The sequence below is a fragment of the Leptonychotes weddellii genome, chromosome 9 (assembly GCF_054177405.1).
Source record: "Leptonychotes weddellii isolate Sample4059 chromosome 9, ASM5417740v2, whole genome shotgun sequence".
Classification (NCBI taxonomy): Eukaryota; Metazoa; Chordata; class Mammalia; order Carnivora; family Phocidae; genus Leptonychotes; species Leptonychotes weddellii.
The window spans coordinates 111,825,276-111,852,136 of record NC_138377.1 but is presented as its reverse complement, the minus strand read 5'-3'; the positions used below and the strand labels follow the sequence as shown (position 1 = coordinate 111,852,136).

The 26,861-nt window shown below is 43.9% G+C and overlaps 1 long non-coding RNA gene across 2 annotated transcripts; it reads left to right on the top strand.

Annotated features, from left to right (window-relative positions):
- Nucleotides 1-6: 6 nt before the first annotated feature.
- LOC115942677 (uncharacterized) lies at nucleotides 7-18,837 on the top strand. Of its 2 annotated transcripts, none has more exons than XR_004077278.2 (4): nucleotides 7-1,209; nucleotides 1,501-1,600; nucleotides 7,422-7,482; nucleotides 18,670-18,837. It is a non-coding gene; the product is annotated as an uncharacterized LOC115942677 (long non-coding RNA). The 2 variants fall into 2 exon arrangements; XR_004077279.2 differs by lacking the exon at nucleotides 18,670-18,837 and adding an exon at nucleotides 9,463-9,834.
- The last annotated feature ends 8,024 nt before the right edge of the window (nucleotides 18,838-26,861 follow it).

The following is a 26,861-nucleotide window of genomic DNA, read 5'->3' as shown; positions in this document are numbered from 1 at the left end:
CGGGTGCCGCTCTGAGTCACGGGCCGCAGGGCGAGGGGAGAGGGCCCGCCGCGCCCCGCCCACGTGACCTGTCAGATGACTCGTTCTAAGTTTGCACGGGCTCCTTTACCGGCAGGCTCTAAGGCTTCTCATCCGCATCCCCGATTAGTCATCCCCGAGTGACATCTGATATATGCGCCCCGGCTCGCTCCGGGGACAGGGCAGCGCGGCTGATGATGGAGGGGAGGAAAGGCCGCTCCAGCCGCCTCCGATTCTTGCTGGAACCCGAGTTTATGCTGAGTCAAGGAAACCTACTGTGAAAAGTGCCGGGGAAAGACAAGTCCCTTTTTCTAGACAAATCTTAGATGCTTCTGGGCTGGGAGCGGGGAGGCCGGCGAGGGGGAGGGGAGACTGATCGGCGGGTGACTGGCAGGCAACAGGCCATTCAAGGCACGCTTCGGATTTGGGGGGATTGCTGTTAGAGGTGGAGTGTGCTCCCTCCTGTTTAAAGTATGTAGTTATCACAGCAGTTACCCTTCCCAGTTTCTCCCGTCTGGAGGGTGGCCCCCCCCCCGGGGGGGGGGCAGCCCTGCCTCCCCACCCAGGCCTCCAGAATCCCAGTTGCGCCCATGAATGTTGGAGAACACAGGTGTCCTGGCGGCCGAGTGGCGAAGCCCAGGGTCGACACTAGATGGGCTCTTACTACACCAGGTTTGGGGGAATGCAGAGTCATGGTCTTTGATCTTTGCATAATCCAGTCAAGATTTGTCCAATTCGAGAGTCAACCCAGTGGAAATCAACTGGGGGCTGAATCAGACTCCTGATCATACCTTGAGCAAGCCCTTGCTTCGCAAGCACACTCATTCCAGCAAAGGCACAACTTAATTGTGAGGCAGGAAGAAAAGAAAGGAGACAAGGTGTTTCTTAACAGTTACCAAGTGAGGGGAAGGCCAACTTGTTGCTTTCACTGGCAACACTTAACTCCGAAAGCAATTTCCTCACTTAAAAGAAAAACAAATGGAGTCGGGTGGTAGGCTTTTGAAAGGAGGAGCAGAGAGTTCGGGTTTGTGGAAACCTGGCTTTATTTTCCTGGAGGGCCTTGTTAAGACACATTTGCCTTGAGATAAAAGGTTTTCTTTTGGGACAATCCCAAAATGACTTTGCCTGATTCAATTAAGCAAGGCCTAATGAAAGAGAATTCCTGCTTGGAGATATGCATCATCCCACCAGGTGAGTTGTAAATACTTTCTGACCAGGTTTAAGAGGCGAGCTCTTGAAAGTTTAATCTATTTTAAAAATGCATATCCTTGCCACAAATTTTACAAATTGCCTTGAAGAAGATCGCTGTGCTGATTGCATGCTGAGATAATTATTCTGTATCACCACTTAGGGAACAAGATTTTTTGATAAAGACTACAGTGTCAGTCTTTGTTAATGACTTGGGAGGGGAAGGAGAGAATCCTCTACAGCTGGGGCTGGTTTTATTCTCTTGCCTCTGTTCTAAGAACTCCTTTCTTTCAGACTCAGGCAGTGGGAAGCTGGTAGAGTCTTGGTCTATGAACTTTGAACCGTATGGAGGAAGCTTTGCTCACCAGTCAAGTCCCCTGGTCCCCGCATGAAGGTGAGAATCGTGATCCAAGTCTTTACCCTCTGGACTCCGAGATCAGGCTTGTCGACTGCGAGCAGTGTCCTGCTTGTGCTGTACCCACTGTCCTTCCTCAAGAATCAGGGAGAGGGAGCTGAGGGATCCCATCAGTGGGGGAGTCAGTGCCAGTGTGTTGGTTGATGGGTGCTGATGTGGGGAGAGCCCTAGCTTGTCCTTGTTTTGGCTAATATGGCAATCCAGGCCCCGCACATATAGGTGTTCTACCCCTTCCCGCATCCTGTGCACGGCAGACGTGGCTAGTTTCTCACAGTCCTCTGTCCCACTGAGCCTGGATGTGACCTCAGAATCCTTCTTAGCACAGGATTGCTAATCCTTTCACTTGGCCGTTCTTTCAATAACTTAATAAATACTTATTAGGAACCTATTATGCCAGCCACTGATTTGATTTAAAAACAAAGATAGATGTAGATAGATCCATAAATAGGTAGATGGAGAGTAAAAGCAATGCTGTATGCTATAAAATAAATGGGGCAGTGGTTAGTGATTGGTTAGTGACCTGGAGGGGTAACTTCAGATACGATAGTCAGGGAGGGCTTCTTTGAGGAGGTAACATGAGAATTAGTTATTTCAAGAGCCAGGAGGGAAAGCTAGACAAAAGAACAGTGGGTGCAAAGGCCCTGAGGCAGGAATGATGTAATTATGGTCCAGGAACTAGCCCAGGAGAGGAACCCAGTGAATCACTCTAGAAGCGGGTCTGTGGTGTTTGAAGACTTCCCTGTTTGTGATCCCCAATCCTTGGTGATTGGGCTGAAGTGTGAGTCTGACCCACAGCTGTGTAGACTTGGCTATTCATCTTCACCTGGGCAGCATTCCTGGTGAAGTTACAGTTTGGATGGCGTTTCATGGGCAACTTGAGTTTCAGTAGTATGTGTGTGCGGAAGCAATATAGTATAATGGTTACGAGAGTGGGCTCTCCAGTTAGAAGATTCTGGTTCAGATTCCAGCTCCTCCTACAGATGCTCTGACCACAGAAAAATTATTTCACAGTTTCTACATCTTAGTTTTGACTAAGACACCAAAGAGTTAATTCACCCAATTTAGCAATTTACCAACACCTTGCATTGAAGAGTATTTTTCCTGAATATTTTAAGTGAATATGAATATTATTCAAAAATACATATCCTTATTATACATTCAAAATATTTAGGAATATATTCAAGAACATATGTAGCTCATCAATATATCCTTCATGAATATTATTATTTAATTTAATCAAATAGAGAAGGCATATTAGAAAATACTCCCCTCCTCTACAAGACTAAATTATTTTCAGCAATAATCACAAAATGAAACGAATAACAAAAATGGCCAGAAAGGAAATGCAGATACTTTCCTCATATCTAAAATTTCTTCAGGGTGCCTGGCTGGCTCAGTCGGAAGAGTGTGCAACTCTTGATCTCGGGGTCGTGAGTTCGAGCCCCATGTTGGGTGTAGAGATTACTTAAATAAATAAAAAACTGGGACGCCTGGGTGGCTCAGTTGGTTAAGTGGCTGCCTTCGGCTCAGGTCATGATTCCAGGGTCCTGGGATCGAGCCCCGCATCAGGCTCCCTGCTAAGCGGGGAGCCTGCTTCTCCCGCTCCCCCTGCTTGTGTTCCCTCTCTGTGTCAAATAAATAAATAAAATCTTTAAAAAAATAATAAATAAATAAATAACTTTTCAAAAGTTTCCTCACATTGCATATTTGTTTGCACAATCTTGCCAGTAAAAAAGAAGAAAAATAAAAATAGAACAGATATTATTGTGCCTAAAAGGGGAAAAACCTAATCTGATTATTATTTGTTTTTATATCTGTTTAAGATTAAACCTTGATCCTTTGGTTACCATCTCCTATAATATTAGTTTATGTAAGTAATTATTCAGTAATTAATAAGTGAATTTTAATAAAACCGAACTGTAAAAGGTACAATTTGGGCAAGTACCATATGGGACCATTTATTTTCTGGATTTGTTCTTGAGTTTAAAGCAAACAACAATTGGAAAAGAATACATTTCAATATCAAATTCAGTAAAATATTTCATGTACGAACTATTGCACTCACCAATGAAAATTTCCCTTCTCCCTGTTTCCGTGGTTTTAAAATTTTAAAACAAATAAACACTCAAGTAGTTACATGGACTGGCAGAAGTAAGAACCTCGAGTGCCATTTCCGTCATTATAATCAGTGTGCTATCAGTGTTTACTTTGAATCTACTGTTGAAAGGCACGTATTTGTAGTCGCGCAGGGCTGGAAACACCAGCTGAGTAAGCCACGTCTCACTGCTACGTTACAATGACAAATTTATCTCAAAAGAAACCCCTGTAGCTGAGTTCATCTGCGGGGGACTGGCGGTAATTGGGAATTCTCTGAATTAACTTCCATGTAGAATATAATGTTTATTAAAGGAACAAGAATGTGTTCGTTTGAAGCTTGCACACATTATCTCTAAACTCAACAGTAATCCCTACGATTCTTTTAGAATGTAGACCAAAAAGCCTTTTTTGGAGGGGGAATGTATTTTATCACCGACATTATTTAGAACTGCCAGAACATCATGGCATTGTAAAGAGAAGATCAGCTTTTAGTTGGTTTTATTATTGCTTTTAAATTCTCTACAATGTACCCTTCCCACCACCTTGCCCTGAGCGCACCACTGTATTTAATAACCAGTGACATAATTACTCTTTATAATTATGATCCCTGCCATAACAGGTATCACAAGTCCTCAGAAGTAGTGGGTATCTGATCCAAAAAGATTTCCCTGAAGAAGGGATCTTTTAAAATATATGTATATTGAGTATAATCCACATACCACAAAATTCACCCTTTAAAGTGTACGATTCGGTGGTTTTAGTATTTGCACGGAGTTCTGGAACCATCATCTCTCATTTCAGAACATTTTCATCAACCCTAAAAGAAATCCCGGGATCATGAGCAATCACTTTGGGTTCCCCACTCTCCCAGCTCCTGGCAACCCCTGATCTGCTTTGTGTGACCAGCCCTTGAGCTGAGCCCTGATGGATGAGTAGAGATCAGTTTGTCAAGCAGCGAGGAGCAGAGCATTTCCGGCACACAACGGTTAGGGAGAGTAGATAGCAGAGGGACTGTGCGGGCAAAGAATTCACAGGGGGCCTGTGTGGCCACGACCCAGAATATGAGGGAGAGTGAGCCAGAGTGTTCCACGAAGGTCATGCCGCCTACCGGAGCGACTTGGCTTCTCTTAGTGGCAAGGGACCCGCGGGTCTGACACAGACCTTTCCGCCCAGTGCACGCTCAGGAGATGCTGAGTGAAGGAATGAACAAATACATCTCTCATACCCTTTTAAAGCATCGTAAAGGATTGTCTTACTTTAAATATTTATAAGATGAGGTCAGACGTACGAGAGACATGTATGTATATTCCCACAGTTATGGTGCAATCTTACTGTTTGTTTTGTAGAAATCTGTTTGGACTTTTATACTAAGCAAATAGCTGAACTAAACTTGGAAATCAGCTGTAATTTATCTTCTCAGGAAACACTAATCCCAGACTTTTTAGAATTTCTTGTTGAGATTTGACAGAGTGGAGGCTAGAAGTCAGACTAAGGATTTGGGGTTGGTAGAGATTCAGAACAAGCTGTCATTTGAGTTTTTTCCTGTTGACTAAAAAAAATATTTTCTTAATTGAAATAAATCTACTTGGTTCTCCTGGGAAGGTTGGGATAGCCCTCATTTAGGGGGCCAGACTCAGACCAAAGGTCTCAGTCCTCCTGTTTCTGACTATTCCATTCCGTGTCCCCTATGATCTCTTTTATTAGTTTCCCATGTAGTCTGCCAGTCTTGTTTATGCAAATACATGCACTCTCGTTTTTCCCCTTTCTTTCAGGCAAGGTAGCATACTGTTCCAGAACTTGCTTTCTCCACTTACTATACTTTGGAGAATTGAACATAAAAAGCCCCTTGTTTTTTTTAAAGATTCTATTTTTAAGCCATCTCTACACCCAACGTGGGACTTGAACCTACAACCCTAAGATCAAGAGAGTCGCATGCTTCACTGACTGAGCTAGCCAGGCGCCCCCGTTTTTTAAAAATAGCTATATGATAATCCATGGTTTGACCCCTTTGCTGTTGATGGACAGCTGAGATGTTTATCCTTTTTTTTTCTCCTTTCAAATGCTGTTGCTTTGAGGAATCTTGTTCTCGCATACTTACGTGATGTGCAACTATGGGGAAGTTCCCAGAGCTGGGAAGGTAGTGCATTAGTCATTTTGATAGGCTTTTGAGTACAGATTGCCCCCCTTAAGAGCTGACCCATTTTGCATTTCCACCAGCTTAGTTTACCCACAGCCTTGCCAGTAGAGTATGTTCTCAAACTTGCAGGTTTTTCCAAACTGATGGGTGAAACATGCTACATCAATATAGTGTTCATTTGCATCGTTTTCGTTAAACATCTTTCATAAATGCTTTATGAGCCATGTGTGTCTGTGTGTGTGGATGTGTGTGGTGAACTCTCTTTAAAACTTTTGCCTGTTTTCTGTTAGATTTTTGGTTTTTCATATTCTCAATTTCTAGGAGCCTTGTATCTAGGAGGGAGGTATGAGTTGCAGATATTTTTTCCATTTGTTATTTATCTCTTTGCTGTGCTATTTTTCCCTCTCTAGACGCTTTTTATACTTATATAATAATTTTGTAACAGCTCTGGTTCTTTAAATCACGGGCAGACCTCTTCTACACCAAGGTTTCAAAGAAATTTTTTTTTATTTTCTTCTTAGGCTTATATGATTTCATTTTTCACATTTAAATTTTGATCCACTTGGAGCTTATCATGTGCAATGTGAAGTATGGACCCAGCTATATCTTTTTTGGATGTTTATTTGTCCTAATACCATTTATTAAAATGTTAACATTACCTCCACTGCAATGAGACACCACTGTTATCAGATATCAAATTCCTGTATGTCGCTGGGTCTGTTTCTGGATTTTCTATGCTTCCATTGGTATGTCTGGCTATTCGGCCGTTCCCACACTATTTTAATTTTTGAGGCTTTGCAGTATGTTTGATCTGGAGGGTTTCCTTCCCATTGCACACCCCCTTTTCACAGTTTTTCTGCACAGGCTAGCTTATTTGCTTTTCCCATCTAAATGTTAGAATCAGCCTGTCTAACGGCAGGAAGAAGGAGTAGTTATCTTTTTCAGGCTTATATTAATTTTCTACTGGTTTTTTATTGATTCATTCACCCCTTAACTGCAGCTGTCTACACACTGGGGCTCTTTGTTTGCTCTGTTGATCCTTTTTTCCAGACCAAATCCATTCCTTGAGCCAGGTCTATATGACCCCCCCCCTTTTCCATATTCTATTCCAATATATCTGCAAAGCCTGTGGACATAGCCACTGTTCTTGCTGTGTTCCCGGCATCCCCTCCATCACTGGCCGCCTCTGGACCTTTCCGTTGTTGGGGAGTCAGACCCAGGGAAAGAAAATGAGAAAAGGGAGCCTCCTAATTGGCTTCCACTAGAAGTTTCTACTTCACAGCTTTTTCTGCCTGCTAAACCCACCCTCCACCTGAATCAGGAGAACAGAGCAAAGATGCTCCTGGAAAGCTGGGCAGGCCAGTGTCTCCTCCAAATTACCAGTAAGACAAGGACAAAGATAGTTCCCCCTTTTCTTACCAGGGCAATGATGATATACGATTATAGGATGATTGGAAAAACTTAAATGGAGAATATATGAAACCAGAATTATTATAAGGTCCTGTGACAATGGGAATCTTTGATAGCCATGTTCTTTTGATGCTACTCTTCTTTTTCTCTTTTTAGATACCTGCTTGGGTCTCTAGACAGGATGACTCCCCAGGGATGCTGGCAGCTGGAAATCCAGGTAAGGAGCCCTTGATTGCTGACTTTGTTTGGGGTTTCTTTGATTTGTCATGCATGGTCACTGCCCCGACAAGCAATTCTCATAAGCCCTTGCAGGCAGGAGTTGGTTACCTTCACCTCTCCATCCCCCAAACTAGCACAGTGCTCAGGGCTCAACCAGTCATTCCTTTGATTGATCTGTAGACGTCAATTCATTTTAGGCAGGCGTTTTCTTGAATTAGGAAGAATCCCATCAGTAATCCCATTTAATGAGAGTCCATGTGGTCTGTTACTTGCTGACTTAGTTCAGAAACTTCTGCTAAAAACATGTCCAGCACCTGCAGCTATCCATTAGCTCATGTTCTGGCATATTCTCCGATGTCTGTGACATCACCTCCACCTGACGGCAATGCCTTCTCTTTAGAGAGATTGCCACATCTCTCCACCTCCCCTCAAATCCTGTTTTCGGAATTGTGTGATGCTTGAGTCCTTCCTGGGAGTGGTCGGCTCCGAGAATTTGGGCCACCTGCCAAAGCCTGTTCTGCCCGATGGGCCAGGGAGGTATAGGCCCCAGGAACGTGGGACAGGTGCTTTGCTCTCACCTCGGGAGACCTGATGGTCTGTGGCAGTGAAGACATCATAATCACCACTTGTAATGTCAGTGTCCTGAAATTCACATGGCTTCAAAGCTCCCCCAGCTCGGGGCACACAGGTAGCAATTCCCCTCTGGGAAATGGGGGGATGCAAGAGGGTGAGCAGGACAAGGTAAACAGGTAAAGAGGCCAGCCACGTGGCTCTCTTTTGCCTTTTGCAGGCTAGAGGTTGAAACAGCGGACATCTGCTCAGGGCGTGGGAATCCCACTATACTGGAAGCCTCTGATAAAGTAAACCAAAACATTTCATTAAAATTCATTTCCTTTTCTCACATCTTACTGAAAACAGAAAAATATTTCAACCTTGGCATAGCCACTGAATTATTCATCGGAAAATTAAAAACAAAAAAACAAAAGAAAACTCTGATGCAACACAGACTGGATCGCCCCTACCGTTTGCTCCTTGCCATCCCCTTCCTCTGAAATGAGGCTGGGGTCCTGGTTTCCCACTGCGGCCAGTGCCGAGGAGGGGGCATTGTCTCTCTTGTCCTCTCATGGGAGCATTGCCTGAACACCAGCCGTGGCTCCCGGTCACCGAGTACGACTGCCATGTTGCCATGAACCCTGGACCCGTGGAACTCGGGGGACATGGGGAGCCCAGACTGGGGCATATCCGGAGGTGCCGGCACTATAGCTCAGGGAGAATGCCTCTCATCGCTCCCTGAAGCAGGCCCGAGGAAAGCTTGGGGCTTGCCCGCGTAATTCCAAGGCCAGCTGAGGGCTCCTGGGCAGGCCTTCTGCGCTGCCTTTGACCTCCGTTCTCCCTGGAGGCTAAGGCTGAGAGAGAAAGCTCAACACCTGGGCGGCTCACTCCTACAGCATAGGGAGTGGGGCAGTTAGGGACCCACGATGGTCCTCTGCAGGCCCTCTCTTGGGTTATCCATTTGGGACTTCTCTTCCATTTCAAGGCAGCTTTGGCTGTTCATTTTAACCAGATGGCGTTTACCGACCAGTTTGGGGGGGGGGAGACTTGTGACTGCATTTCCCCCCCAGGTGGCATCACTGCCCTCTGCCTTCCTCGGATCTCCGTCAGCACCCCCAAATACCCTGCCTTCCACTGTCCCCTCCTGTAAGCAGGGAGCTTCCTTCATGAGCCCTGGGTCTCTGGTGACTATGTTTTCTGAACCTCAAACTAACACACATAGGTATGAGAACTCCTGGGGTGTTCAGGGAAGTGAATTTTTGAAACTGGGGCAGTCCTGGGAAGCTGGTGGCTGTCCCCATGCTTGGGTGGCCTGGGAGCTTTCCAGCAACGGACTTCCTTTTTGGATATGGGTCAGACTAGTTGCACGGCTTGTCATCCCGTTTAGTTTCCTAAGTTTCTGTCTCATGAGATTCTCTCATTTCAGTTACCAGAAAATGTTTTGTAAATAAGGATCGAAACTTCTTCCATTGATGGTCCAGATATGTCCGAAGTTCCGAGTTAACCTGACGGCTCAGACGCAGACAGGCATAGCCACGCATCCTCAAGAGGAGCGGTGCTCTTTCTGGCAAATACACCACCCCTCCCCCTAAAGAAAAACAGTCTAATTATGCAGTGTGACTGTCAACCTTAATCAGATTATACAGAAAGTATTCAACTCCATTTCATTTTATGGCACAAATAAAGCCGAAGGGGAGGCGAGAGTTTCTGGCTTCCCCTAAAATGCTCACTCACTGGCTGTAAACAGTTTTGTGGGTGGAGGATTCTTAAAGGGAACGTGTGATCCACGCCAGGGTGTCGGCAGCGGTGGCCAGGGTTTCAGTGGGAGAGAGCTGGGGCAGCAGGGGGAAGCAGATGGGCAGATTGGGGGGTGGTGAGTGGGGTGCGCCTGGAACGGGGGTGGGGGGGGAGCAGAGGCAGGGGCGGAGCTGAGGGCTGGGACCAGCTGAGGAGGCGGGGTCTGGAAGCTCTGAGCAAAGCTTGACTTGAGACCTGAAGGTAAGCTGGAGCCAGAGCAGGTGTATTTCCTTGCTCCGGCTGCCATAACAAAGTACCATAGCCCCAGGGATGGCGGGGGTGGGGACTTAAACAACAGAAATTATTGTTGCAGTTCTGGAGACTAGAAGTCCAAGATCTAGGTGTTGGCTGGTTTGGTTCCTTCTGAGGGCTGTGAAGGGAATCTGTTCCAGGCCTTTCTCCTACCTTCTGGCGTTTCGACGGCCATCTTTGGCATTCCTTGGCTTGTAGACACATCCCCCGATCTCTGCCTTCACATTCACGTGGCACGCTCCCTGTGTCCCGATTTCCCTTTTTTCTAAGGACACAAGTCATATTGAAGTAGGGTCCCACCTAGTAGGGTCCAAGGTGGGACCCTGCTTCAATATGACCTCCTCTTAACTAATTACATCTGCAAAGACCCTATTTCCCATTAAGGTCATATTCACAGGTACTGGGGTTAGGACTTCAATATATGAATTTGAGGGCGGGGGGACACAGTTCAACCTATAACCCTAAGTACAGAGGGGGAGGCAAGCATGAATGGGGCCTCGGGTGGGGGTCCTAGGCAGGAATAAGGAAACTGGAGGGTCTTTGGGGGCTGGAGGATCAAGGAAACAAAAGGGAGTGATTGAGGCATGGATGAAGACAGGGCCCATCCTCAGTCCTGGAGGTGGCTTAGTTTGCGTGCATACTCCGGACAGATGGTGCTCATATGCATGGAGAGAGCTCCAGCCAGGGAGGAGTAGCCCCAGCCATGATGTAGCCCTCAGGGCTGCCCCTGATTGGGCACCCAGCCTCCCCTCACTCCACAGTCCTGGCTACAGACTTTGTCTCAGGTCCCCATTCTGTTGTGGAAACCCAGGGGTTCATTGCTCCCTGGAAACTAAGTGGCTGTGAAAAACGAACCTTTGTCCAGCTCTTGGTGAACGTGCAGAAACTATTAGCTGTCCCCCAATGTCCGTTCTCCTTTTCTTCCATAGTAATAAAGTCCCTGATTTTTAGCCAGGTGTCTGAGTCTCTGGAATAAAAACTACATTTTCCAGCCTCCCTTGTAGCTCTGTGCCCATGTGACTGAGTTCTGACCAATGGGAAACCAGCAGAAACTCCGGGTAAATTTATGCGTTGGAGAACCTTCTGCTTCAGGGACCGTTCCTTTCTCCTCTTTCCCTTCTCCCACCCTCCCTTCTCCTCTTCCCATAGCTCTCTATTATTGAACACTGAGTATGAGCCTTTAAGCATTTTACATATATCAACTCCTTTGTTTCTCATAATCTTATGAAGCCAGTGTTCTCATCATCTCTGTTTTACAGATGAGGAAATTAAGACACACACCTGACTCCTGCCCTTATTTCTCTGTTTTACTTCATTCCTTTCTTTGTCTGATAGATAAAAAAAAAATGCAAACTGACCCAAGAGATTAATTACTTAGGGAGTGATGACTTCTACTAAAGATTTAGCTCCCTGGCTCTTCAGGTTGCTAGCTAGAATGCAGCAGTGCTGGCTGTCACTTTTGATCAAGGGCCAGACCCTGAGGGTGATGTCCCACTGAGCTGCAAGGAGCCACAAGGATCCTGGGTGCCTGTAGCAAGGACTGCTTACCAGAGTGATTTGTTCTTCTTCTTGAGCACACAGCTGGACTAGATTCCTCAACCTCCCTTGTAGCTTAGAATAATTTCCTGCCAGGGGCACCTGGGTAGCTCAGTCGGTTAAGCATCTGACTCTTGATTTTGTCTCAGGTCATGATCTCAGGGTTGTGAGATCGAGCCCTGTGTCGGGCTCTGTGCTCAGTGGGAAGTCTGCTTGAGATTCTCTCTCTCCCTCTCCCCCCTCAAAAATAAATAAATAGATCTTTTAAAAAAAAGAATAATTTCCAGCCAATGGAATTTGAATGGAATTCTAGATGTGGCCCATTAGAGTCCAGGCTCCCTCCTCTGTGCACTTTCTCCATCATCTGGCCATCTGCAGAGGAATGGCAGAAACACAAGATGGAAGGAATCCATGTCCACGGTTCTCTGAATACATTCCTTAAATAGATTTATCTAACAAATAGTTATTAAAGCTAACAAGAGCCTAGACCCACGTGGAGGAAAGATGCCTGCTGATCTGGAGCACTTACACTGGATTGTTAAATCACCAGGGAAACAGCTTTTACTGTGTTAAGACATTCACACCTGGGGGCTTGCTTGTCACTGCAGCCATACTGACCCTAAGATAGTCCTTAAGACCATTGTGGAACAGATTGGCCATACCAACCCACATGGGAAGGTCTAGATGAGAAAGACACAAACCACACTCTTGCACTTTCTGTGAATTCTGTAACTTCCGTAATCCTGGTGTGTTAATTGAGATGGTCTGCTACACACAGGTGAATCTAATCTTATAAGAGAGCGTGACAGTTACCTTGGTCCCTCTAGATGTTCCCTACCTTTGCTTTGTGCCCTTGCTTTGTGTCTGACTGTGACCCTTGAGGTTTCCAACAATTTTATTCTGCCAGCTTTGACCCTCAGAGCCTCTAAAATACCACTTACTCCAAGGATGACCTTTGGTGCCTCCAACCAAGGTTACTTCAGGTAACCAGCCCTTTTCCTAGAAGGGTTGGGCACCTGGGCATGCAAAAATCCACACTAAGCTGACAGGTGACTCAATTAGCAAGTGGGTAATGACTTACATTCAGTATCTATGATAGCAGCCTTTCAGCTTATGATCTTCCAAGAAGATTTCTCAAAAACTTGATCTCTGCAACTTCTTAGAACTCACTTGGCAATCAGTTGATTGAAAAACAAACTGATCTGTTCACCAAGTCTTCAACATTCCATATGGCTCAAAGGTAGTCTTGCTAATGGTAGTGTGACTAGGACACTTGGCATGAACCAGGGTATTGACTACATCTAGGCCTTAAAAATCTCAGCTTCCAAGAATATAGAAAAGACCTTGGTGCTAGCAGCTTGGACTGAGCATTCCAGTGGTGTTACAACCCTCTAGTTAGCACTTAATGCCATGGAGATAACTGGTAACCATCTCCTATCTTCTGGACTGCTGCCATGTTTAGACCTTAACTCTTGAGAAGTCTTTCCTCACCCATAAGTGGGTATAAATGCTTATAACTCTAGAAACCTCCAAGAAACCAGACATCATGGAACCCTGGAAGGGCTCACAGTGTCCCTTTGTTCTCCAAGTCAGTCACTAGGGGGCTTGGTGGAGAGATTTCAGATTGACCAAAGTTGGAATCTCAACTTTGTCAAGCTACTAGATATGGTAGTTTTTCCAAGCTGTATCATTCCCCTGATACTCAGTTTCCTCATCTACAAAATGGGGCATGTTCCTATCTTATGAGGACGAGACATCTCAAATGTAAACCCTCTGTAAATGTAGTTATTTTTGGAAATGATGAAAGTCTTCTTGCCACAGAGTTCCGGCTGTCTTGATGTTGGCTGGTCTTCATTCTCCTTCCCCCTCTGGAAGCATGGGTCTCAGAGTCCCAACCCTGCTACTTAATGAGTTGTGTGACTTGGCTCATTGATTGAATTTCTTTAAACTGTTTGCTCATCTTTACCATGGGAATAGTAACAGTACCAGCCTGGTAGCACTGTTGTGAGAATTAAGTGAGTTCAAGTACGTGAGGCAAGTAGAGCAGAGTTGGGCACATGGAAGTATCCATTAAGTTATTGCTATAGGAGGGGATTACTTACTGGCTCATGTTGTCTCCCCTTTTGGACTGAAAGCTCTTTGGGGCTTGAAACCTTGTCTCTCTACCAACCACACACACCCATTTGTTGTTAAATCTAGTCCTTGGGATGCTCAGTCCCTTCCTGTGGACTCACTGGTTGGCTACACGTGCTGGGAAAGGGCAGGCTGTGACCAGCCTCCGGAATGGTGAACCTTTGGCCACACACTCAGCCTCTGAGCCAGCCGTAGGTCCCATCTCTGGGATGGAGCCCTAGAGCTGTGCCTGTAACGCTGGTCTACCTTGTTGCCAGAACGAAATCTTACTTCAAGTATAGAGAATGGTGTAGGGTCTGTTCTTGCATGTTTTTCATTGACTGTTCTTATTGCAGGCTTCAATGTGAGTATGTAATAACAAGTCTCTAGCTCTTCTGTTTCAAGCCAACCTCCCAGGAAAAGGATGGAGGGAGGAAACTGTCCTGCTTGGGGTTCAGGTACTACCACTGTCAGAGTCTCAGGTGACCTCAGTGACATGTGACTAGATGACATGTGGCACTCATCTCCATGCCCACAGCATGGTTGGTGCTCCACAATGGTAGGTCTCTTTCTTGCCCCGGGCCCCTACCCCTGCCTGGAGCCTGCCCTCACCCCGCTGACTCCCGGGAAAGACCACTCCGGCATCCGGCTCCGATCTCTCACAGACAGGTGTTCCTCTTGGTCCAGCAGAGGGGTAGGGTGCCAACCACTGTCCAGGGAGCATGTGAGCAGGACCAGGCTTGGTCTTCCCAGCAGAAGGGCCCAGCGTTGAACCAGGAGGCTCCAGGGTGGGGAGCTGGGCTCCTGCCCTGCTGCAGTTTCCTCTGGGCAAGGACGGTGATCTGTATTCACATTTGCATCCATCGTCATATATTTTCCGAGCATATACAACATCGGGAGCTGGGATTTCCTTCTGCTTTTCCTTGTGTGAGGGTTCACACCACCTGGTCCAACATTCAGATGGCGCTTCCCTATTACGTGCATTCTGCTTTCAGAGAGGGGAACGGGGCCAGAGCCCCATGTTGTGTTCTCAGCATGATGGTGAAACATGCTCATGCACTCAATCTCCAATGAGCACCTGGAGCCACACCTTCTCAGTATTTGCCTCTTCGAGAACTACTTGATTGCAAATTGTAAGTCAGAAATCCAATTTAACGGATAGATTCCACCATCCTTGTTCTAGGCACTGGGAGCGCCCCCGGGAACCAGGGGTTAGGAACAGCCACAACACGTATCATTAAACAAGAAAGGTGACCAGCCCCGATTGCAAGTGTTGTCACCCATCCCTTGTCAACAGGCACACACCCCCACTTGCATGAACCCTGGGGTAGTGAATAGCAGCTTGTCTAGCTGAGGTGCTGGGGATTTTGTCAAAGCCCGCCTAATGAAAAGGCAGGACCACCTACCATGAACTTTTCTCTATGACTTCATTCTTCAGCAGTGCTCAAGTATAAATGTACTTGTTTACCAAGATCAGAATGGGGATGTTAATGGAGTCTTATTTGTGCCATCACAATGACCAGTAATTTATGCCCAGTGGAACTCAGGAGAGTGGAGGAAATAACCAGAGAAATTGTCTTTCTGTTCTAAAGTTTCCATACAGATATCCTGGGCCAAAGTTAGCACCGTCAATATTCTCCTTTGCTTTTGATTGTGTGTCCGTAGTAGAGAAAAACCTTGTTACCGTGCCTCATGTGGTAAACAAAATTATACTGTATCCAACAAGAAGAAAAGTGAAATAAGAAGCATTGATGAATGCACCAACGGGTGTAACCTTGGTGGCCAGTCTGTGGTTTTTATGAAATGAGTGCATGAACGCGAGGGCCGTAATTATTGCTTTCAATCGACAAAGTATGGTGAATATAGGGAAAGTGGTAGCACAATGCTGGATGTGTCTCAAAGCAGCTTTAGACATAAATACAGAAATTCTTGTGCACATGGCATTACATTAAAAAATTATTTTCAAACGCAAGGCAATGTTTAATGCTTGGGTAGATTGGGTGGATGACTAATTTTGTTTTTGTTGTTCGGTAGCAGGGATCCACAGACTCCAGCCCATGAGCCAAATCTGGCCCACTGCCTGCTTTTGTAAATAAAGTTTTATTGGGAAAAGGGTACATTCATGTGTTTATGTAACTGCTCGTCACTGCTTTCATGATATCCCTGGAGGATTGAGTAGTTACAGCAGAGATCATCGAGCCCACAGAGCCTAAAGTATTGGCAATTTGGCCCTTTATAGAAAAAACAGTCACTGACCCCCTGTTCTATGGGAAACAATTATTTCAGAGAAGATCCACAGGCTGTGGGTGAGGTGATGGCCAGATGGTGTGGGGAAAGAAAGAAAATCATGTATTCCCAGATAAGGGGGAGGAAGAAAGAGAGTATATGCAGGGGAAATTGGAGCCTTCGATGAGGAGGTGGGTTCCAACGTGAACAGGGGAAGAGAGGGTTCTGTGGGTTATGATTCCGTTCTTTAATGAGCAGTCTCTGCAGAGTATAAATCTTTGGGTACAAAGAGAAATTACCATGCAGGTTTTTATAGAGGTATTAAACATTTTATCAACTCATGGGATCTCTGACTCACAAATAAATGGCCTCAGAATCAGAACTTCTGTAGAGGGAAACATCTCTTTGGAGAGTCAAACACAGGAAGGAAGGATCCTCACTTCCCCCTTGCCAACGGGTGGGGGGTGGTATTTAAAGCAGTTGGCTTCTCTCACTTTGAAGGCTTTGTGTGAAGGCCATCACCTAGGCTTGTACTGTTGCTGCCAATGGAGAGAAAAGAAACATGGAACACTTTTCTCAGGCTGAAGGCAACTATTGCCCAATAGGGTTCATTAAAGGAGGCCAGTACCTACCTGTTTAACAATTCTGTGTTTGGATTCAGTAGCCCAGCGGGTTGTAAAGCAGGTGCGGGCCATGGATTTTATGGGTAATGGCGATCTTTGAATCCCAAAGGTGGGGGTGTGGGATCGCTCTGGGTAGACACTCTATAATGTGACAATTAATACAGTAAGAACACATTAGCCCGGATAGCCCAACATCTGGGCTGTCTTAGACAAAAGGTGACTTCTAGTTCAAACAATCCCAGTAAAGCTTTTACTGCTGCTTTCCTTTCCTGCTGTCTCACCAAGAGGGGTGCCTGTGCTCACAGTCTGGCAATCACAGGACCACGTGCTCGGCGACAACACAACAGAGATAGTGGCTGGCCCTTGTCAGGCACTGCCCGGGGACCTTGCACAGACTACCTCCTTCCGAGAGTGCACACAACCCTGTGAGGAGGCGCTAAGTGTCGTCCCCATTTTACAGATGAGGAAACTGAGGAACAGAGAGCCCATGATCACACAGCTAGAACATAGGGGAGCCAGGTGGTCTGTCTCCAGAGTCCAGCCTTGAAAAAAATATTTAAAACAGACCTCAGGTACATAGAATCGGGTTCATTATGATCTTGGTATGACATGCTCTCTCATGCACATGTCCTCTTTACCTTATTTAGTTTATAAAATTATAAATCATTTAAAATACACACACACACACACACACACACACACACACGTCTATGTAGTCTTAGTTCAGGCTACCACACAAGCAGCCTCTGAGACGGATTTGAGGGCAGGTGGTTTGTTTGGAAGGTGCAGGGAAATCAGCAAGGGGTGGGAGAAGTGAGTTAAGAAAAAGAAAGGCAGTAGATAAGGGGCATGTTCTTTTTTTGGGGGGGAGAGGGGGGTTTATTTAGCTTCCAAGTAGTTAACAAACAGTATAACACTGGTTTTAGGTGTGCAATATAGTGATTCAACACTTCCATACAACACCCGCTGCTCATCACAAGTGGCCTCCTGAATCCCCATCACCTATTTCACCCTTCCCCCCCACCCACCTCCCCTCTGCTAACCATCCGTTTGTTCTCTATAGTTGAGTCTGTTTCTTGGTTTGCCTCTCTCTCTCTCTTTTTTCTTTTTTTCCCATTTGCTCATTTGTTTTGTTTCTTAAGTTCCAGATATGAGTGAAATCATATGGTATTTTTCTTTCTCTGACTGACTTATTTTACTTTGCTTAATACTGTCCAGCTCCATCCATGTTGTTGCAAATGGCAAGATTTCATTCTTTTTTGGGCTGAGTAATATTTCATTGTATATATATAATATCTCACATCTTCTGGATAAAGTCATTAATCGATGGACACGGGCTATGTCCATAATTTGGCTATTGCAGATAATGCTGCTATAAACATTGGGGTGCACGTATCCCTTAAAATTAATATTTTTGTATTCTTTGAGTAAATACCTAGTAATGTGATTGTTGGATTGTAAGGTAGTTCTATTTTTAACTTTTTGAGGAAACTCCATACTGTTTTCCAGTTTGCATTCCCACCAACAATAAAAGAGGGTTCTAAGGGATATGTTCTTAAGCAGTAGCCACAAAGGGCAACTGGAGCTCATTCCTGTGGGCAAACTGAAAAACATGTGAGTCCCAGGGGCGAGGGAGTAGGGGCATTGACACACCATCTGCAGTCAGCCAGTGGTTGGGGGAGAAGCCTTTGGGGCTAGAAATGCACATCTTGGTGGTTGGGAGTCATCTGGGGCACATGAAAAATTAGGATAAAAGCAGTGTTTCTCAGTCTTTAAAAAAAACAAAAATCATTGCCACCCCTAAGGAGACTTTTACAGCAATTTTTCCTAATTGCTTTCACCTCCATGAAATTTTAATACCACAGGTGTACTGCAAATATGTTAATGTACTGTGGCCTTTTGGCGGGGGGGGGGTTACAAACCACTAAAATATGCAAGAATTTTTGCCCCCTATATTAGGGTTCTCCAGAACCACAGGATATATGTGTGTGCATGACTTGATTCTTATACATATCTATCTATCTATACTCATATAAATAAGTATATGAATATATTTCCATATTATATATATATATATATAAAATAAGGAAGTGGCGCATGTGATTGTGGAGACCTGCAGTTGGCAGGCTGCAGCCCCAGGAGGAGCCAATGGTGTACATTCCAGTCCAAGGACCAGCAGGCTCAAGACCCAGTGAGAGCTGATGTTTCAGTTTGAGTCTGAAGCGAGGAAAGCACCACTGTCCCTGCTCCTGGAGGTCAGGTAGGAGGAAGTCCCTCTTGCTCCTGGAGGGTCAGCCTTTTTTTCTATTCTGGCCTTCACTTGACTGGGTGGGACTCACCCACTTTAGGGAGGCAGTCTGCTCTGCTGCCTTACCAATTCAAACGTTAATCTCACCCAGAAACACCCTCGAAGACCCAGAATAATGCTTGACCAAATGTCTGGGCACCCCATGGCCCAATCACATTGAAACATAAAATTAACCATCACACTCCCCACCCCCGTACGACCCCCTGGATCACATTTGGGGGAGATATTGCCCCTGTGGAGGATGCATGGTCCCAGTGACCCGGGCAGGCCTCAGACTGCAGACCGCATCTGGCCGTTTTGTACATCAGACCCCCACCACCCAGTTCCTGGGGCTCTGTCCCTGCTCCTTGAGGAGGCTGACCATTGGTGCTGAGGTGGTGAATCCACAATCCATGGGAGCAGAGAGAGGAGAACACTACCTTATTTCATTCTTCTAGGCTAAAGGGTCCTGGGGGAAGAGAGAAAGTGATGGGAGAGGGTAGGACAGATTTGAAGCAAATGATGAACTTTGAGAATCCACCAGAGCAGAAATGAAGCTCTGGTTTTCATTATTTTCCAGGATCTCTATGCAGTTTCGATTTCCCCAAAAGGAGCCCCGGCACAAAACAATTAGGCCCCGCTGTGGTATTTCACTGCTGTTGAAATCAGCTCCTAGAGAGGATGTGAACATCCCTCTCCCTGCCTGAGCCCCACCTCAATCTCAATGAGAAGCTAAGTTCTCATGTTCCTGAGTTGAAAAGCAGTCGAACAGATGGTGGCTGACACCTTTCTCAGGAATCCTGGAAACCCACCAGTCTATCCACTGAGGTATGAAAAAGAGAAAAAGGGACCCAAAAAATGTGGTGTAGAGAGAAAAATGACTGGAGTAGATGAGCCCAAGAGAAGACCATGCTGCCTGGTGGTTGGAGAGGCGCTCTCCTCCATAAGACAGGAGTTTAGGAGCTGAGGGCGGGGTTGGGGGGGCCTGCTCTCTCTCTCCCCAAGGCGGGACCTACTGCTACAGCCAGGGGGCTGAGATCAAACAGCATCCTGACCAAGCCTGATCACAGGGGATACTCCTTCCCCCAAAGATTCTGAAGATGAGGTAGAGTGAACAATTCCAAATGTGTATGCTTGACTTAAAAGAACAGAATTTCTTCCAGGTTCTAAATGGAAGCTTAGCTTGTGAAAACTGGATCATAGAAAATGTGAAGAGAAGAAAAGAGAAAGCAATGCAAGATGGCACACTTACTTTTCCCACGAGAGAGCACAACATACTATAAACCTATATCTGGACTTTAGCACTAAAGAGCTAGCAAGGAAGTTTTTTCTGCTGTTTCCTTGATAGGATAAGAAAAAGAAATCTAAGCAAAGAATGTCTTTTTGGGGAGTGGGGGTTGAGAGGAAAAATGGTAGCTTTAAGTCATACCTTGGTAAGATGTATGTACTTGCTTTTCTGCCAAATGATTTCAGATTTTTTTAAATAAATGGGGACAATGATTGTGGGATATAATCCAAGACACTATGCCACATTCTTTCCCCTTTTATTGAACTTGAGACATAATGTCTATATTACCTTTTTCCTGGTAGAAACTTGTTGTTCAGCCTCAGTAGCAATTAAACCACTCTAGCAGAATTCCTCTGATTTTTCAGTTCTAACAAATTTAAGTCATTATAGAAATCATTATAGGAAATCAAATATAGAGGAGAATGCTAGAATATGGAAGATATCACTGTTTTAGGCCTAGAATCTAAAAGAGTATTAAGCCAAATCAAGCCGTCCGCTTTATAGACGTAGAAACTGCATCCAGAGAGGTCCAACAATTCACTGAAAGCCAGCAGCTGGCTGGGGGCAGACTGATGGGGAGAACCCACATTTCCTGCCTCAGGGCAGGCCTGCTTACCCCTCATAACACAGAAGGAGAAAACTACCCACAGGCTCACTGAAAAGCCCACTCAATGGGACCTGGGACCACAGATTGGCATTTAGAAAGTTTAAGATTGGAAATTTGTTCACACTATGAGAAGGGGAAATGGACTAAAAATGGCGGCATACAGGGTTAGCTTTCATCTGCCTCATAAAAAAAAAAAAAAAAAATGTCCAGTGGGGTCATGAGAAGGATATTGGGAAATCTCCACAACAAAGCCTCCAAAGAACACATTCAAATTCCACACACCTGTTTGTAGATGCCCGAAGATCAGGAGCAAATGTTTTGCTTCATGTCACAACGAAAAAGGGGCTTTCTATGCACACGGAAGTGACATGGTTGTCCCCAGTAAAGTCCAGCTGCAGAACTGCAGACATGGAGGAAAGCCAGGTTATGTGTGCTGGCCAAGATCTCCTGTAGCAAAGGGAAGAGAGGGAGTTGGCAGGACTGAAGATCCTGGCTACAGATCTGTTTACGAGTGTGGGTTTTGAAAGAATCCTAGGACCCCTGGGTAGGCAGAAACCAAATTCAAAAAGGGATGCATCAGATGATCTTTGGGGGTATAGAAAAATTTTTTTGACTTTTTACTTTTATTTTTATGTTAAAAATAAGGAATGGGGCACCTGGGTGGCTCAGTTGGTTTAGCACCTGACTCTTGATTTCAGCTTGGGTCATGATCTTGAGGTTGTGAGATCAAGCCCCCCATTGGGCTCTGTGCACTGAGCATGGAGCCTGCTTGGGATTCTCTCTCCTGCTCTCTTTGTCCCCCCCACCCCCAGATAAATAAATAAATCTTTTAAAAAAATAAGGAATAAATAAACTTTTATGAGTATCTAATAAGTGGACAGCTCTACTGCTCTCTTTTGGCCAAAGATTCTGAGTGTGTAAGGTACCAGGACTCCTGGGGGATGAGAGGGAAGCCCCATCCTAACAGATTGCACTCCAAGTACCAGATTAAGTGGTGTGACACATGATAGCACCTAGTTGTAAGTAAACTAATTCTGACAAAAAGGACAAGTGGGTCTTCTGGATGTGTTAATGATAAGCTATTTGGACTAATGCTCCTTACTGTCATTTTCACATCTACAAATGCTAGATAAAAATAGATTTTAAAACAACCTTCTTAAAATATCAAGGAATTGGCAGCAAAATTAGGAATTATAAGGTAATTGAAAATTGATGGAGAAGTGGGAAGCCTGAAAATCTTTGTTCCTAGGGTGTTTGCTGATCTAGGCACACAAGAAGCATTAGATTTTAGTCTCTTGGGGCATGAAGAACAGAAATCAAGCCATTATAGACCCTCCACCAGGTAAACTGGGACCCCACAGGGTTGCTATCTCAAGTTATGGGTGATCCTGAGAGAACCACCCTTGCATGGATTTGCAGCCCAAGGTAACATCATTTGGGAGGACTAAAATCCTGATAGCTGTGAATTTCATTTGAAAGAACCTCACACTATAGTGCTTTGAGGTATTCAGCGAGAAACAAATCCAAATACTCTTCTAAGGAATACCCCTTTTGTCTAGATTTCAAATTATTCCTACAAATAATTTTTAATGGCTGTCAAAAAGTGGCACCCAACTAAGAATAATCAAGCATGTAGGAAAATAGGCACTGTGAATGAGAACAATCAGAATAAACATAAAATAGAAACATCCAAAGACTTCATATATTGGCATTGTCAAACACAGATCATAAAGCAAGTATCCTTCCTATATTTAAAGACTAAAGACAGATATTTTATATATATACATATGGGTATACACACATACCTACATACACATACACACATATATGGAGCAGGAAACTATAAAAAGTGACATAGAAAATTTGAAAAAGAACCAAATAAAGTTTTTACAAATGAAAAGTACAAGAATTGAAATGAAGAACTCGGTGGATACATATAAAAACAGAGTAGACATGGCCAAAGAAAGAATTTAATTCAGTGGAAGATATGTTTGAGGACATTTTCCAGAATATAGCACAAGAGACAAAAAGATGGAAAATACAGAATAGAGGTTACAAGATATGGAAGATAAACTGAGAAGGTCTAATATCCCTTTAAGCAGAGTCCCTGAAGGAGAGAATAGAGACAGGAATGCAGAAGTATTTGACCATAGAATGGCTGTGAATCATTCCATAATGAAGTCAATAATGAATTTCAAGCAGTATAAATAAAAGAAATGCAAGCCTAAATACATCATAGTGAAACAGCAACACAGGAAAAACAAAAAGTTATAAAAGAAACCACAGTAAAAAGATATGCTGGAGTCACAGACTCACAGCTGGCTTATCAACTGCAACAGGGGAAGTCATAAGATAGTTCAGTGACACTGGGGGTGCCTGGGTGGCTCAGTCCGTTAAGTGTCCAACTCTTGGTTTTGGCTCAGGTCATGATCTCAGGGTTGTGAGATTGAGCCCCATGTCAGGCTCCATGCTCAGCAGGGAGTCTGATTGAGATTCTCTCTTCCTCTCCCTCTGCCCCTGCCCTCACTCTCTCTGTCTCTCTCTCTCACAAATAAATAAATAAATCTTAAAAAAAGTTGAATGACTCTCCTTCAATTGGAGAAAGAAAAATGGCTGCCAACCTAGGATTCTATATTCAGAGATAATACCTTTCAAGGGCAAAATAAATATACTTTCAGAAACAAACAAACGCTGTTGACTTTACCACCAACAACAGTACCACTATTGTTAAAAGAAATTTTAAAGGCAGAAAGAGGGGCGCCTGGGTGGTGCAGTCAGTTAAGCATCTGGCTCTTGGTTTCAGCTTAGGTCATGACCTCAGGGTCTTGAGATCAGGCCCCGCGCTGGGCTCTGTGCTCAGCGGGGAGTCTGTTTGAGATTCTCTCTCTCTCTCCCTCTCCCCCCCCCTCAAGCTTTCTCTCTAAAAATAAATAAATCTTAAAAAAAAAAAAGAACTTTTAAAGGCAGAAAAATTGATCCCAAAAAGAAGATAAAGAAGGAACAATGAGCCAAGAAAGTAGAAAATATGTGGCTAGTTCTAAACAAACATTGACTATATAAAATACTATTAGTGTCTTGTAAGGTTAAAAAATGGAAAGAGAGATTAAGGGAAAATTGTAGTCACAGCAGCTTCTTTCTTGCTCTGGATCTCTACATGATAACAGACACCTTTGTAACAAAACTAATGACAAGATATCCCCCTAAACCCCTAAAACACAAGTGAATGTAGACAAACTACCAATGACTGCAAGATCTTTTTGTTGGAGTCTGTGTGGGAAGAAGAAAAAAAGAAGCAACAGAATGACATTTTATATACCTGAGAATAGCAGAACCCCAACAGGAATTTACTGGATGCCCAGAAAGACCAAATGAGGGCAGCAGCTGAAAGTAGGAGTGGCCATTACTGGGTGAGTACAAGAGTCATGAACTCTTAAAACTGGCCTTCTAGGGCTTTCCTCTAGGACATCACCCCATACCTAGGGGAAAGTGCTCAGAAAGTGCTCATAGACTTTCCTCTAGCACATCACCCCATACCCAGGGGAAAGTGCTCAGAATTTAAATTGAACCAGGTAAGGACAACATAGATGAAGAAAAGAGAAGGTCCAGACTGGAAATAAGAGAGGGGACCTGGGACAGGAAATCTCAGAATGCAAGCCATCTGATGTTTGACATCACATAAAAACAACAGGAGAGGGGGCTTTATGATGTTGAAATTTTTTCTGAACCCTGCGTCTTAGCTTGGGCTGCTATAACAAAATTCCATAAACTGGGTGGTTTATAACCAACAGAAATTTATTTCTCACCGTTCTCACTTCATTCTCAAGTCAGGAAACTGAATTTCACCTAAAATGTAGCAATAGAAAAGCCATTTAAGTAAAATTCTCTACAGAATTAGGATTTAAAAAAAATAAGGCACAAAAACATTAAAAACACACAAAAAGACATGCCCACAAGATAAAAGTGTAATCTCCTATTTCAAACCAAGCTAAACATTTTCAGAAAATGATAAAAGACATGGAAATACATCAAGAATTATAAAAACTTTAGAAATAAGTTGACATAAATAATTAAGAAATAATTCAAAATAAAAGAAAAACGTCATTTCAGAAGTGAAGAGTAAACTAGAAAGAATATGGGAGAGAATAAACAATGAATAGAAGTTGAAAAAAGAAAAAGCTTTCAAAGAAAGAAGAAAGGAAGAGGGATAAAAAGTATTTGGGAGAAAGTAACAAAAGTTAAAGACAGCAACGAAGACAAAATATATGGATAATTGAGGACCTTTAGAAGCAAACCAAGTAAGGCAGAAAATGAATACTAATGAGTATAATCCAAGAAAACTTGCCTAAAATTAGAGGGGGAAAAAGGATTTGAAATTACACATCAAAAGAGGACATCATGTACCTATGAATATTGCCTGAAAGTTACTAACACCTAGAAATATTCTACTGTAATCACTGGACTTTAAAGAAAAAAACTGAAATTATTTGAGCATCTGAAAAAAGGAGAAAGGAACTTGCAAGAAGAGAATCCTAGAACTGACTTTTTGACAGCAGTAATTATGCCAGAAAAAAAAAAAAAATGTAGTCATGTGTTTAAGAAATTGTGCCCAGGATTGGAACTTCAAATATTAAAACAAATTGTTACTATGCAAGATCTCAGGGAATATTGTTCCCAGGAGCCCCTTGTGAGAATCGTACTAGAGAGTAAGCATCAGACAACCGAATGACCCTCCTTGATGTGAGGGCAGATGGTGAGGATTAAGTTTATAGTAACCTGTACAACTAAAACTGAATGATGGCTTAAAGTGGGTGAGCATAGCCTGGAACAGCCATATGCTCTGACAATTTATAGTACACCTACTAGAAAATGGAGAGAAGATGGGGAGAGCATATGCAAAAAGAGTTATTTTAATGTTTTAAATAATCATATTGGTAGTACATTGGAATTTTGGGGTTTTGTCAGTATTCTTATTCCAAGTCTTTTATGTGTGTAATGTGGGATAAGACAAATTACTAAGTATGGGCAGTTCTGATTATATGACCCCTTGTGTTCTTGAGAATACATTCATGGTGTAGAAGAAAAGAGTTACATAGAAGAAGTTAAATGAAATCTGGGTAGTTTTTAATTTTGATTAGAAGAAACAGTATTGACTCGTGAGATATTTGATCCTTAAATATGTATTTGTATAAATGGGTTACAAGACATGAAAGTCATAAAATGAATGATACACATCAGAATTACAAAAACTCAATTGTGTGTGTGTGTGCATGCACACACCTACGTGCATTCAGCACCACTAAAAAGAAAACAACGACTAACCTGCCAACCCAGAGCAATGACTATTCTTCCAAGTGTTGAGACGGGTGGTCCGGAAATACTTATTTCCCCTACAAGGAACCAGGACTTCTTGAAGAATTGAACCGAATCCAGGTCTGGGGCAGGAAATGTTCAAGGTGAGCCTCTTGTCATATCACATAGCAAGGAAATTGTTAAAGAGTCCCAAGGTCATGGCAAGGGGACCCAGGAACCAACCTGAACTCAGGCTCCCATTGGGACAATTTGAACTGCAGTAAAGATAATGTTTAAATGCGTGAGTTTATAATAATACTGAAAAAAAATTGCTCACCTTCAGAGGATGATAGGGAACTAACTTATCTTGAAAACTACCCAATAAAGGAAAAGACTCCAGCATTTATTCTGTCTTTCTATATAACCTGTATTGCTGGGTGACCAGATGGTAGATGGAGAAGCATCTTCTTATTACAACTATTGAATAACAACAGCAACAGAGATAGAATATCACCACTCTGCAGCCCCCAGTGAATTAACAGATTTAGGCATTAAGGATCAATGACCGTTAACATAAAAAAAAGTGACCGCTGGATATTATGGACCTCCTGTGGTCTTGCAAAAGGGATCAAATCCAAATCTGATCCTGCTTCTGGATCCAGCTGCCCAATTTTCTGGAAATTGAGAGGGCTGAGACATACATTGCTACCATGAGGATGTGATTTTAAAAGTCCAGGCTGTGGGAAATGAAACCACTCATCATACTCCCCAGTTTGTTTGAGGCATAAACTGTAAGGAAAAGAAGACT